Raw genomic sequence first — 12,995 nt, 5'->3', positions numbered from 1 at the left:
TTTTTCGCAAGCAGTGCCTAGGAAAGGGTGCTATGAAACTGCCAGGCATCAGCAAACAGATAAATCAACATTTTGATATTTTTGGCTTATGTAGCTCACAATATCCAGAGATCATGAAACACCTCAAATTTCAACAACCATATCTTGTTCTGTAGATTAGAAGAGAAAGGGAATAGCTGTTGGTCCTCCAGTAATGTGCTAAAAATTAGTGGAAACCTTTCCTTGGCATTATTTTATCACACTTTAAATCTGTGTGATTTTTTTCCCCTCAAACAATGTGATAATTTAGGTAGGTTTCTGTACTGGCAGCCACAACACAGAAGGTATGGTGAAATTCACAGAACTTCTTTTGTATGCGAGCTGTCGTGCCCCAACACGTCGATTGTTATTTTTAATATCTCAGCTCCGAGACAGCTCTTGTCGAAAGGCAACTCCTGCGGCATGCTCAGCACCCACGCTCCCTACCCTGGCTCCAGGTGCTGGGGGAGGTGAGGGTGCTGTGGCAGCTGGTCCCAGGTCACCCGTGGATCCCTGTGGCCCCTCATGCCGTGCCAGCCACAGTGTTGCTGCCTCAGGAACTGGCTGGAGTAGGGGGATGGATGGAGTTTGGGATGATTTGCCAGAGCAGATTACACTGGGGTCTGTCAGAGCAGGTTAAATGAAAGCATGCCTTTTGATTTACAGCACTGTCCAGGTTTGCTAATATAGAGACATTCAGGCTTGTGTTGAGGGGCACATTGCAATCAGATTCTTATTTTATTTTGCTTCTGAATAGAAATGAAATGTTGTAAAACATTTTATTCTCCTAGCCTGGTTATTTTTTCAGCACGGGTCATTACCAAATCACTGCATCACCGTCGACATGCCTGAAGTACTTATCTTGCTTCAGTTACATTTCTCCCGAGCCCTGGCTGGCTGTGTCTGCCAGATAACAGAGGGTGCGCCTGGAGCTCTGCTGTGGGAGCCGAGGTAAGTCATATTGTGTAGGCTGAGGTGTTCTAGCTTCTGCATAGTATTGCTCATGCCTTGCAGTCCTTGGAGTCACCTTGCTGCCTTACTCTACTGACTTTTTTAAGTGCTGCAGTGCTGTTTGTTACTAGGTGGAGAGCAAGCCTGAAGACTGCTTTGAGGGGGAGGTTGTTGCAGCCCTGGAGTGGCAGCAGCCAGACCCTATTTACATTGCTCTTCTGGTCTCCTGTCTTCAACTGTAGTTATGCAGAGAGAAGCTGTTTACTTATTTTGCATGGCTCCCAAATGTCATTTAAGCATTATTAACACGAGGGTTACTACCTCCCAAATTTCTAATTAAGGCCTTCCCTTCAGTCTATTAGCTGTGCTTTTCTGGACATATTCTTTAATTAGTTCTGACTTTCTGACTCCAGTGCAAAGTAGTTTTTAACTACTGTCTGCAATGCCCACGAGTGGTGAGTCAACCTATTAAAAATTAAAAATCAATTTTAGTTTCACCAAATGAACCAAGTGCTATTTCACCTTATTTTCATTATCATGATGCCTAAGAATCCAGGTGTTGGAGAAAGCTTTACAAACGGGGAGTAAAACCAGCCACAGCAACAGGCGCTGGGTGAGGGAGGGGTTGTGCCCCCATGACCATTCCAGACCCTCATCCCAAGCAAAGAGGGGATGTATAGCAGAAGGAAATACAAGGTGGGCACCTTGGTAGGATGGGGATGCTGAAATCCCTGGGTTTTGATGACTGCCCTGTTATGGGTGCTGACCTGACCCCACCTGGCAGCATCTCTGGGGGAAGGAGACCCCACAGATGCTTCCCTTCCTGGTTTTGCCATTCTGAAAAAACACTGTGTTTTTTCACAGCCCTGGGGAAAACATCTTAGAGACTGCAGGCAGCAAAACCCTGAAGATAATAGCTCATCATAACCTCAGGTCATTTTTATCTGGGTCCATAGCTACCTTTTGAAGTCACACCTGTGCACTCAGCACATAGATATCCAGCCTGGGTCCAGTGCCTGCTGTGGTTCCTGTCCTGGGTGTAGTGGAAGCATGGGATAACACACATCAACTCCCACCTAATGTCTAGTACCCATAAAAAGCCATTCCTACTCTTCCCTCCACCTCCCACTAACGTCCTCGTACCCCTTCAAGGAGCTAAACTGGCAGAAAACTCACCTTCTGCTGGCTGGGGAATGGGACAGGGACGTGACTAAGCCTGGGCCAGAGAGAACCACCATTGTCTCTTGCAGTGGCTGCCAGTATTTAATGGACTGTAATGAGCAGTGTGGGGACACCAGAGTGTCCAGGGGGATCAGAGGAGAAAGGACACCCACCTGGAACAAGGAAGAGCATGACTCCCCTCGAACATATGTGAAGATTCACATGTAGATTTGCAGCCCACAGAAGAGGAAGATTTTGAGGCACAGAGCTGTGATTGGGCCCTTTGTTCACGCTGCCATGATCGGATGAACACTGGTTCAGAAATCTGCTCAAAGCCACTTGCAAGATCAAGGCCTTTCTTTGTAGCCTCTTGTAGACCAAAGATGGTCTCTTTTTCTAAAATGCTTCATGTTCCTGCAGCCTTTGCAAAAGGAGGAAATTATGCCAGCTCTCTGAAACATTCATGTGAAAACTTTTTGGTTTAGACTTGGTGTTCACCTTTGTGCTCAGGCTTGATTTTCTAAGTGTGTACATAATTACTAATGTATTCACTAAGAGTATTTCCCATGGTGTCAAACAACTCTAAATAGATACCAGAACAGAGGGTCAATCCAACCTCTGTGCATAAAAGGTGAAAAAAAAAAGATCTGTAAAAACAGGTCAAGAGGAGTATAATTATGGAGCATCTTTTGAAAAAGATTCATATGTAATTTTGGGTATATATATTTCAAAATTAAAAAAACTCACAGACCTTACTGATTCTGTGTTAGTGAGAACTAAGGGTAAATTATTTTCACAAATCTAAATATATAATTCTGTTGTGCACATAATTTAAAACATACTACAGCACATCAAATGCTCTTTGAAAATAGTAAATTATTCAAATATTGACATTGTTTGTCAAAATTTCATACTTGACAGTTTGCCACAAATAGAAGACAACCAGTATGGCCTAAAGTGTTTTCTGGACCACGTAAATTTTCTCCAAGTGTTTTCGCTTTTGCTTTAACCAAGTAGCATCTGAGTGGCAAAAGTTGTGCAGTACTAAAGTATGAGGTGCTGGGAATAAAGTCTTAATTCCAGGGCCTCTACTGTAATTTTGGTTGAATTCTTCTGTGAGTATCATGGCCAGTAAGAAAGGAAGACTTTTGGAGCTCAATTAACAGATTGAAAGAGGGTATAAAGAGAAGGAGTTTAAATTTGCCATTGGAGAATGTTTGGGATGAAAGAACCTGGAGTTGGGACTGACTAGGTGTAGGAAACAAAAGTATAGTGCACGGATGACTGAACAATGGTTGCCCTGACAAGTTGTGCAGTGTCTGTAATTGGAGTCTTCCAGCATCCAATAGGACAAAGTAACATGGTCTGAAGCCAATGCTGACCTAGTTCTGAGCCATAAGCTGGATCTGAAATCTGATGTCCCTTCCTGTCTGAGTGACTTGGCCCTTCAGAGTGAATGGGTCCACCACAGCCATTCACCGAAGGTGAAGTGGTTTCATAGCAAAACCTCCAGTCCCAAACACCTGACAATGCCTGTTTGGGGTTCACCGAGTCTGACTGCCTCAGAACAACCCAGAGCTCAGGGCAGGGGAACTTCATCCCTCACCAAGTCAGGATCTGTGTATGGCAATAGGACCATGATCTACCCATCTGTAGGACCTGTGTGCTCCATTGCTCCTGTTCCCCTGACTAAAATGGGCCTTACCCATTTAGGTCAGACCCATAACCTAAAGGGATGCTCATGGAAACCATTTCCCTCCCACTACTGATGGGGAAGAGCCTCCAAGAGAGAAGCAAAAGCAGAGGAGAGGCTGACAGGGCTGTGTTGGCCTCTTCCCCACTCTGGAAGCCACCTCCTGTGGATGGAGAACCCAGCCCCTGGGCTCAGGACCCCTCATTCTGGTTCTGGCTTTGCTCCATTTTGCCTTGGTTGGTTTTCATGGTCCAGTGCCTGCACTGCTGGGGTCCCCCCTAAGGTCTATGGGCATGGAGGGGCCCACACAGTAGACACCAGCTGGGGGTCACCTGTGATGCCCAGGTCTTCAAGACTCTCTATCTTTCTCAGCTCAAAAAGATAATGTCTTCACATGCTGGCATGTGAACTCAATGACACATCCATGGTCATCCAGGAGGATATTTGGGGACCACTGCCTGCTCCCATCTTATCAGCAGCCCAAGGTGGCTGCCAGGGATGGGGCTGTTTGGGGCTCAGGTTAGCCTCTGTGCAGCTCTTCTTCTCTTTGACACTGCTGGAAAACCACTAGGCATGATGGGCATCTGGACCCAGAGGTATTGTTCTGCCTGTACATGTGAGGGATGACCCCCAACATTCCAATAAGCACCAGGAGCTCTGCAGCCAGGACTTGGCTCAGCACACATTAAACAAACCCCTGTGAGGAAGGGGAAAAACCTACACACAGGGTCCTTGCCTCCCACCAGCTGATCAGCTCAGCACTGCAGCTGGGTCCTCAAGCATGGGTTGCAGGAGAGTTTTATTGCATATCAAAAGAGAAAGACTTATTTCCTCACATCTCCAGCAGAACATCCCACCCATTTTGCAAATCCTTAGGCAGAATTAGTCATTTATGACTGTAAGTAATGATTTTCCAGGCCTCCCCTCGCAGCCAGTAACTAGGAGAAAAAAAAATACGCCAGAACAGAAATTGTTTGTGTTTCTAAATCACAAACATCAGCATTGTGTTATCCTAACAGCTATCATCTTTATTTTTAGGATATTTAATCAACTTGAATGCTTTCAGATATATTTTAGTCAGACCACTTTGCTCTAGCTTACCTCCCAGTTCTGGTTGCCATGGCATAACAATGATTTATCTTCTGGCTAAAAATAAACCTTCAGCAATAAATGTATTAGCCATTTTTTAAAAAAAAATCGCCAAAACCAACCAAAAAAAACCCCAAAAAAAACAAAAAACCCACCAAAAAACCAAAACCAAAAACCCCCAAACTGTGATGAAAACGAAGCACCTCCTCATATACCAAAAAACCCCAAAAAAAACAAAAAAACCCACCAAAAAACCAAAACCAAAACCCCCAAACTGTGATGAAAACAAAGCACCTCCTCATATACCAATTCACAGCACCCCGCACAGCTGCTCCTTTGGCATCAGTTGTACAAGGTCTTTGATGGACTCTCTCTGCCTCTCCTTTCCTATTTACACACTTCTATATTCTGGTTAAGGAAAGACAGACAAATGTATAAAACATTGCAAACATTTTAAAAACAGCATAAAATCAAGTGGTGTAACAGAGACTGCTGGTCCTCAGTGAGGCAGAACTGCCTGTCCTCAAAGCCTCTGTAGCTCCTGGGCTCTGTTGGGAGAAATCTTTTCTTTCTTTGGCATGAATCCAAGCAAAGGAAAAATCCCTTCCTTGCCAAAGAGGCTGATGGAAGACAAAGCTGGGGCATGAGGTGCTTCTTCCCCAGTGTGGAGGCAGCCCTGACCCCACGCCTGCTCAGCCACCTGTGACCTTGGCAGGGTGTAGGGGGTGGGTGAAGTTCTACTGCAGCCTGGTACAAGGCATTTCATCCCTACTGGTGAAAAATTCTCTCTTTTGCAGCTATATGTTTTTGTCAAAAACAAAGCAGTATGCCACATATTTAACAATAAAATTAAATTACTGGAAACCAAAAATCAAAGAAGTCACCTTATGAGCACCTCCACATGATTTGCAAGTGTTAATTTAGAGGTGCAGAAGGCTACAGCAATGCTTGAGATCATAAAAAATAATATTGGTAGGTTCAGGGAGATGTTTTCTTTCAGTTTTGATTACAAAAACCTCTTCCTTTCTTTTACAGTCCTCTGTGAGTGCAGTGCAAAAGGAAGAGGGCAAGTCTGGCCAGGTCTGTCCTGCCCTGCCCTCGTGCCTCTCAGCCCAAATGACTGGGTAACCTGCCCACTGAGCCCTGGAAGGAAATGCCTCAGCCACACAGATCCCAGCACGCCTGTACAAGGGTGTGGAGAGCACACAGCTCGTTCTGTTCCTTGCTACCAAAACAGCTGCTGGCCAGCCACTGTGAACACAGGCAAAATGGTAACCGGGGTGCTCCTGAAGTTCACTTAGAGAAAAAAGACTGCAGCAAAGAAAAGAGTAGGGTCTGTCATTTTGTGGAAGATGACTGGCTCTTTCCCAAACTGTCCATATTTGCCAGGTCCTTACATTTGTTGATCCTCATGCTTCTCTTTTAGCCTACGAGACTGATCCTTGTCTGTCTCTGTAAACACAGTAGATAAAGGAAAGAGAGGAGCAACTCCTGTCCCCAAGGACTGTCTGGTTCCTGTCCATGCAGCAAAACTTCCCATCCTTGATGTCATCAGCACACTGTTGAAAACAATACCCATAAATATATATGTATAAAATACACCTATAATGCTGCTGTCCTCTTGTAGCTGCTGAGAGCAGACAGGTTAGTGGCTTTGAGAGTGTTTCCTTGTGAACTTGTTTCCTCAGTCCTGCAGAGACAGCCAGCAGGGTAATATTAATGGTCCCATCGTTAAAGCCTGGCAGGTTTGAGGCAAGGAAAGCTCTGTCCTCCAAGACCTGTGTGTCAAGGCTGGGGAGCTCAGTGGGTGTTCTCCAGCCTGCAGCAGGGGAATACACTTTCAACATGCTTGCAATGGGTGCCCAGTCTCCCTTCAACCAAAAAGAGATGGAGCATGGGAGTTTCTGTAATTGGCAGCTCTTTCAGTGCAGGAGATGCCTTGGGGCTCAGCACTGGTGTGAATGTTAGCACAGTGGCTAACCAACCCAGCAGGGTCACCAGCTGAACTCCTTGTTTTACCTGTTGCTAATGCCAGTATAACACTACCTGAAGAGCTGGCCTGAGATCCTATCCCAAATTCGTACCTATATCCACACAAGCCAGGACATCACTCTTCTGCTTTTCTTCACAAAACATGGCCCTCAGGCCTGGAGCTTGTATTTGGGTAAGAGAGCAAAGCTGTGCTTTGTAGGTGGATGGATTAAGGTCTCAGGCACAAGACACCGTGGCTGGGCCAGCATCCCTAGGTGTCACCTGAGAACCTGCAGGCTCAGGGAGGCTCTCCAAAAACACACTTGATGTTTCTTCCTTCTCAGGCTTTGATGAACAGACAAGGTTCATCCATCTCCTCTTCTCACTAGTGAAACATCACAGTAAAGAAACCAATCTCATTAATACTGCTGATGGTCTTTTTGAACATGGTTTTTCCATAGTTCCACTGTCCAGCCTCCTCCTCTCATGTCTTAGCAGCATGGGTTTGGAGGAACAGAAGGGCAAGTTCAATATGAGCCATGCTGCTGAGCTCACAGTGGAGGGGCTCACGAGCTGAGTGAGGATGATGGGAAGCTGGAGTAAAAACTTTTGGAGCCTGACTGTGCTTCTTGTGCCAGAACCATGCCAACGCCACCAGTCCTTGGAGAAACATGGCCTTCCATTCTTTCTCCTCTGGGCTGGGGGAAGGGTGAGAAGACGGTGGGTCTGTCTGCAGGTCCCAGTCACGGCAGAGTGGCTGTGGAGCTTTGGCTGCCTTTTCCCCCAGGGCCTGGCTCCTGAGGAGGATGTGTAACAGCCCATGGGCATAGAAATTTCTGGAAGGGCTGATCAATCTTGAAATTGCTTTTGGGAAAGACAATGAAGAAAAGCAGATCCATTTTCTGCCCAAACTCAGCAAAGCTGCCTTTATTGGGCCTACAGGAGCACTCCTCTGTCGCTCCATTTGAATTTCTGTTTTCCTTTAGAGCTCACATTTTTTCCTTTCTGCTGCATGAGGTCAGCTGACCATTTCAAAGATCTTTAAAATCCCTATTGCAGTATCTAATGGTTATCCCAGAGTATCTTCCCTGTGTTTTACTCTTCTCCTCTCTTTGCTCATTATATCCATATTTTCTTCTGGAATATGTGTCTCCAAGCAGCTACAGAAGACCCTTCCGTCCTGAAATTATTTTATTACTTGTTCATCATCTTGAAAACCAACTGTTTTCCAGCTCTGCTTTTAATCCATGAGGTCATTTCTCTTCACAGATAACCAAACCTGAGCTTCTGAGAACAAAAATCCCCCTGTTGATTATCAGCATTGTAATTGTTTGGGCTTTATTTGTATTGTTTCTTTCCACCTTTTCTCACAAAGGGAGGCTAAAGTCACTCTGATGCAGTGCCTATCATGACTGTCAACTAGCTGGCATTGTCATTATTTTCACTGAAGCCAGAGGGATTTGTCTGCACTCAGCTAAATGTGATTGTGTGCATTTGCAGGCTTGAGAACAAAAAAGAAATTATGATATTTGAAAACTTATGATAATTTATGGATCTAGACTTCCACCCCACTAATGGAATCCCTGTGGAGGGTGAAACAAACTGCCACTGGTCTGAAACAGGATCATGCAACCTAAAATAGCCCCATGCTGCCTCACTCCAAACTGCTTGGCATTTTTTGCTGTCATCTGTCTGGCGGACCTAAAACAGCAAGGGCGCCTCAAAATATGGCATACTTATGGCCAAAAGAGCTCCCTGAGCTGTTCAGCAAATGCAAAGGGAATAAGGGGTTAAAAGCCAAGAAATATTTTTCTTTGAATTTATCTGAAAAACCCATCCTGGAGGATTCTTCAGGAAATGCTGCAGTGTGCAAAAAGATGCCATACACTGGTGCACTCTCGGTGCTTCCAGCGTTAAGTACATTATAAACATACTGCTTTAAGGTCAAAGAGGTGGCAAATCTGTGGGAGAATCTTGCATCAGACTCACAAGGGCTTCAAAAAATCACAGGATTTTAATGACCTCTTCCTCCTCCTCCTCCTCCTGTGAGTCTCTTGCCTTAGTCACTAAATTGTTTTCCTGCTGCTCAGATGTCATCCAGCAATGGAAGAAAAGTGCCCAAAAGCCGTGTGCTGGTCTCTGAATGCACAGCATGTGCTGCTGCCCATTCACAGGAGGAGAGGCACTTTCAGATGACAGACAAGTATTTTAACATCACCACAGAGGCTGAGAGACTGGCTCACCCCTGGGCACATCAAACATCTGCACAGCTGTGCCTTTGGGCGCTTGGCTGCGGGGAAACACGGAGCCACACCTGCGAGTCAGCTCACTGTGTGGCACTGCTGCCAAACCATCACCCAAGGGGGGAGAGTTACCTAGCAAGGTAAAGGTGCTTCATAGGTGGTTTCCATCACACATTCAAGGGATGACATTGCCCCCTTGGTTAACTGAGTGTTGAGGACACTGTTTGGAGGGAGCTGGTCATCCCTCTAGGGAAGTCAGAGTCTGCCAAGCAGACACCATACGCCTATGTGAAATGCCAAATTTTGGGCTATTTTTCAGTGGCCTGTAACACCCATTGAGTTTCATCTGGTTTTCCATGCTCTTCTTCTTGCCCTGGTTTCATTCTGCCTGCATTTCTGTTTAACACTGTAAGGGAGATGCTGTCTTTAACTTATCACTGTCCATTGTAAAATCATGTCCAGAATAGGTATCTAATGAGGTCAGGTAAAACACCAGTGCATTCACATGCTTAGATGTCTATGACTCACCCTGACCATTCCTGATAGAGTCCTTTCTAAGGGTGTGACTTTGTTTAAAACTACAGGTACCATGCCTCGTACCTAAGTGTAGATAAATATATGTTGCGCCATTCCTGATAGAGTCCTTTCTAAGGGTGTGACTTTGTTTAAAACTACAGGTACCATGCCTTGTACCTACGTGTAGATAAATATATGTTGCATGTGTGTATGTGTGTGTATGTGTGTATACACTCATATAAATAGTCTTTAAGACTGTATTTACATGAAAAATACATATGAAGCTAAAATAAATATGTATGTAGTTAGATTTTGATAGCACTACAGCCAAATGGATTATAACTCACCTTCAAATGTAGTCACTGTCTGCTGGTGCTGTGAGTAGGCTAACTGTTGGTTAGGTCTTTTTCTGTGGGCACATGTCTGCTGAATTAAGAAAATTACTGATTTCCATGTGTAAAAGTATAAGTAAAAATGCGCCATGGAGGATGTTCTAATGAGCTTGCACAGGAGACTCAGTACTGAGAGCACCTGCCTCAGCCACACTCACTCCTCAATCAATTCAGAAATCTTGGTGAGAGCATCCAGCATGTTAGGGAAAGCTCTTAGCTATGGCTAATTTGGCATATTTCCTCTGGCATAATAATTTGTGATTATTATGCCAGAGGAAATATGATGCCCTAGGTCCTGATATGAGGAGGTGATGGTGGGCACAGCTCCCCAAAAACCTATTCTAGGGTCTGGTTTTCTATCTCATTCACTGTGGGAATCTGCTGTGAGGCAGAGCAGCCCTCCTTTCCCAGTCTGCTCACAAGGAATAGAAGTCTCCAAACTCCTCTGGTGGGTTTCCAAACTTCCAGATTGCTACAGATTCAAGGTTTTTGACACTGTTTGTGTTCCAGATTGAAGTTTTCCCATGGACCATGTTCATAGTGGAAAGAAGAATCACTTATGGGTCAGGAAAAAAAATAGTTTTAATTTAGAGCTGGGATATTTTTCATCAGAAAAAGATTTTGGAACATTTATTTAGAACCACATATCAGGAAATTCCTGTTTCTATACACATCCCTATAGTAAAAGAAAATATGTTAGGAGGAAAGATGTCAATCTGCTCCAAATGTTTAAAGTTTTCTTTTCTTCCCACATTTAAAAACAAACAAACATCCTCTGGCATAATAATTTGTGATTATCATGCCAGAGGAAATATGATGCCCTAGGTCCTGATATGAGGAGGTGATGGTGGGCACAGCTCCCCAAAAACCTGTTCTAGGGTCTGGTTTTCTATCTCATTCACTGTGCGAATCTGCTGTGAGGCAGAGCAGCCCTCCTTTCCCAGTCTGCTCACAAGGAATAGAAGTCTCCAAACTCCTCTGGTGGGTTTCCAAACTTCCAGATTGCTACAGATTCAAGATTTTTGACACTGTGTTCCAGATTGAAGTTTTCCCATGGACCATGTTCGTAGTGGAAAGAAGAATCACTTATGGGTCAGGAAAAAAATAGTTTTAATTTAGAGCTGGGATATTTTTCATCAGAAAAAGATTTTGGAACATTTATTTAGAACCACATATCAGGAAATTCCTGTTTCTATACACACATCCCTATAGTAAAAGAAAATATGTTAGGAGGAAAGATGTCAATCTGCTCCAAATGTTTAAAGTTTTCTTTTCTTCCCACATTTAAAAACAAACAACCAACCCAAAAAACTCCCCCCTCCACCCCCGTATGGTTTAAGAAGACATTCTGGATTTATGAAAATGCTTCTGGGCATAAAATACCCAACCAGAAAGACCTGCACTTGGTTTTGGTCCCTTGAGTCCTCCCTAGGAGCTTGCTCCTTTCTCCCACAGCACACCCTGGTCATTCCTGTGGCAGCCAGAGCACCTCCTCCTGCAGCTCCAGGCACAGCAGGCAGCTGTGGAGCATCCGAGTCCCAGCTCAAGCCATGGCTGCTCTTGTAGCTGCAAGGGAAATAAATGCTGGCCTTGCTGCTCTCTGGGATGCTGGAGCTGGCCAGGCATGGAGCTGGGAGTCAGTTTTTGCAGGTCAAAAGTTAATAGAACTGTTCTTATAACACAGGTACATTGACAATCAGCTTTGACAAGCAGTTCAGGAAAGCTCCTGTACTCCTTTGAGCTCCTTGAGTTTCAGTGTAAGAGGGGCTCTGCTGTTAAATTAAAGTAGCAAAAGCATAAAAAAATGTTGAAGAATTCAGACAGCAAGTCTGAGAAAAGCTGTCTAGAGCAAGGGAAGGAAGTGAGGAGATACAGGAAAGCAATTCCTCTGAGAACCTCCTTCTGAGTAATGTTGTCCAGATCTTCTGTTTATGGACCTGCAAATGTCTGCATCGTGTTGGTTTTGTTCTGAGTTCCGAGTTCGTGGGCCAGTGCAGAACAAAGGGGGATTAGTAAAACAACCACAGCAATATTTTCTAGCTTTTTCCTACTTCTTTTTTCCTTGATTTTATTCTGACTTGGCTTTATTAGTAGAATTAATGCAGGACTAAACCCTTAATCCTCTACATACCAACTGGCCACAGTACTGCTGTCCATGGGGGCACTATGCAGAGCCAGGACTGAGTCATGTAGCTCAGGGATAACTGGCTAACGTAGCAGCAGAAGATTGCACAGCTCATTTTGATCTGCACTTGGTTGAACAGGGGCCAAAGTTCCAGCACTAATGTGCAATTTGATGTGGGACACTTGGGCGGATCAGCCCCAGAGCAGTGGTGGCACATACCTATGTTCTCTCTGCAACTATGTCAGTGTTTAAATACCAGCCGAGGCTTCTTGTGAATAGTTATAAGACTTGGTAAATCTTTTGCTCAGATTGGGACTGACTTGGGCAACATCAGCCCCAGAGCAGTGGTGGCACATACCTATGTTCTCTCTGCAACTATGTCAGTGTTTAAATACCATTTTCAGCCAAGGCTTCTTGTGAATAGTTATAAGGCTAGATAAATCTTTTGCTCAGATTGGGGCTGACTTGGGCAATGGCAAGAAAATACCCTGAAAATTCCTCCTGTCACTCAGTGAGTCATGTGGGATTTGGGGTCTGAGAGTCTGGGCAGTGGACACATTGCAGGGACAGTGCAGGTTGCCAGTATTTCACCTTCTGCCTCCATCCTGTCCCTGCTGTCTGCCGTGTCCCGGCACCAAAGTCTGTATGGCCTTGCAGTGACTGGTCTCATGGGAAAAGCATTTCTAAAACTCCTGTATTGAGTTTGCATAGCTAGCTGCGGGTAGCAGGGAGTCTTCAGAGGTGTCTTTTGTGAGAAGATTCCAGAAGCTTCCCCCATGTCCAGCAGAGCCAATGTCCAGCTCCAGGACAGACCCACTGCTAGCCAAGGCCGAGCC

Source organism: Onychostruthus taczanowskii, unplaced genomic scaffold, assembly GCF_017590055.1.
Source record: "Onychostruthus taczanowskii isolate IOZ18803 unplaced genomic scaffold, ASM1759005v1 scaffold77, whole genome shotgun sequence".
Lineage (NCBI taxonomy): Eukaryota > Metazoa > Chordata > Aves > Passeriformes > Passeridae > Onychostruthus > Onychostruthus taczanowskii.
The sequence above is the reverse complement of the archived record's forward strand: the minus strand, read 5'-3'. Positions refer to the sequence as shown.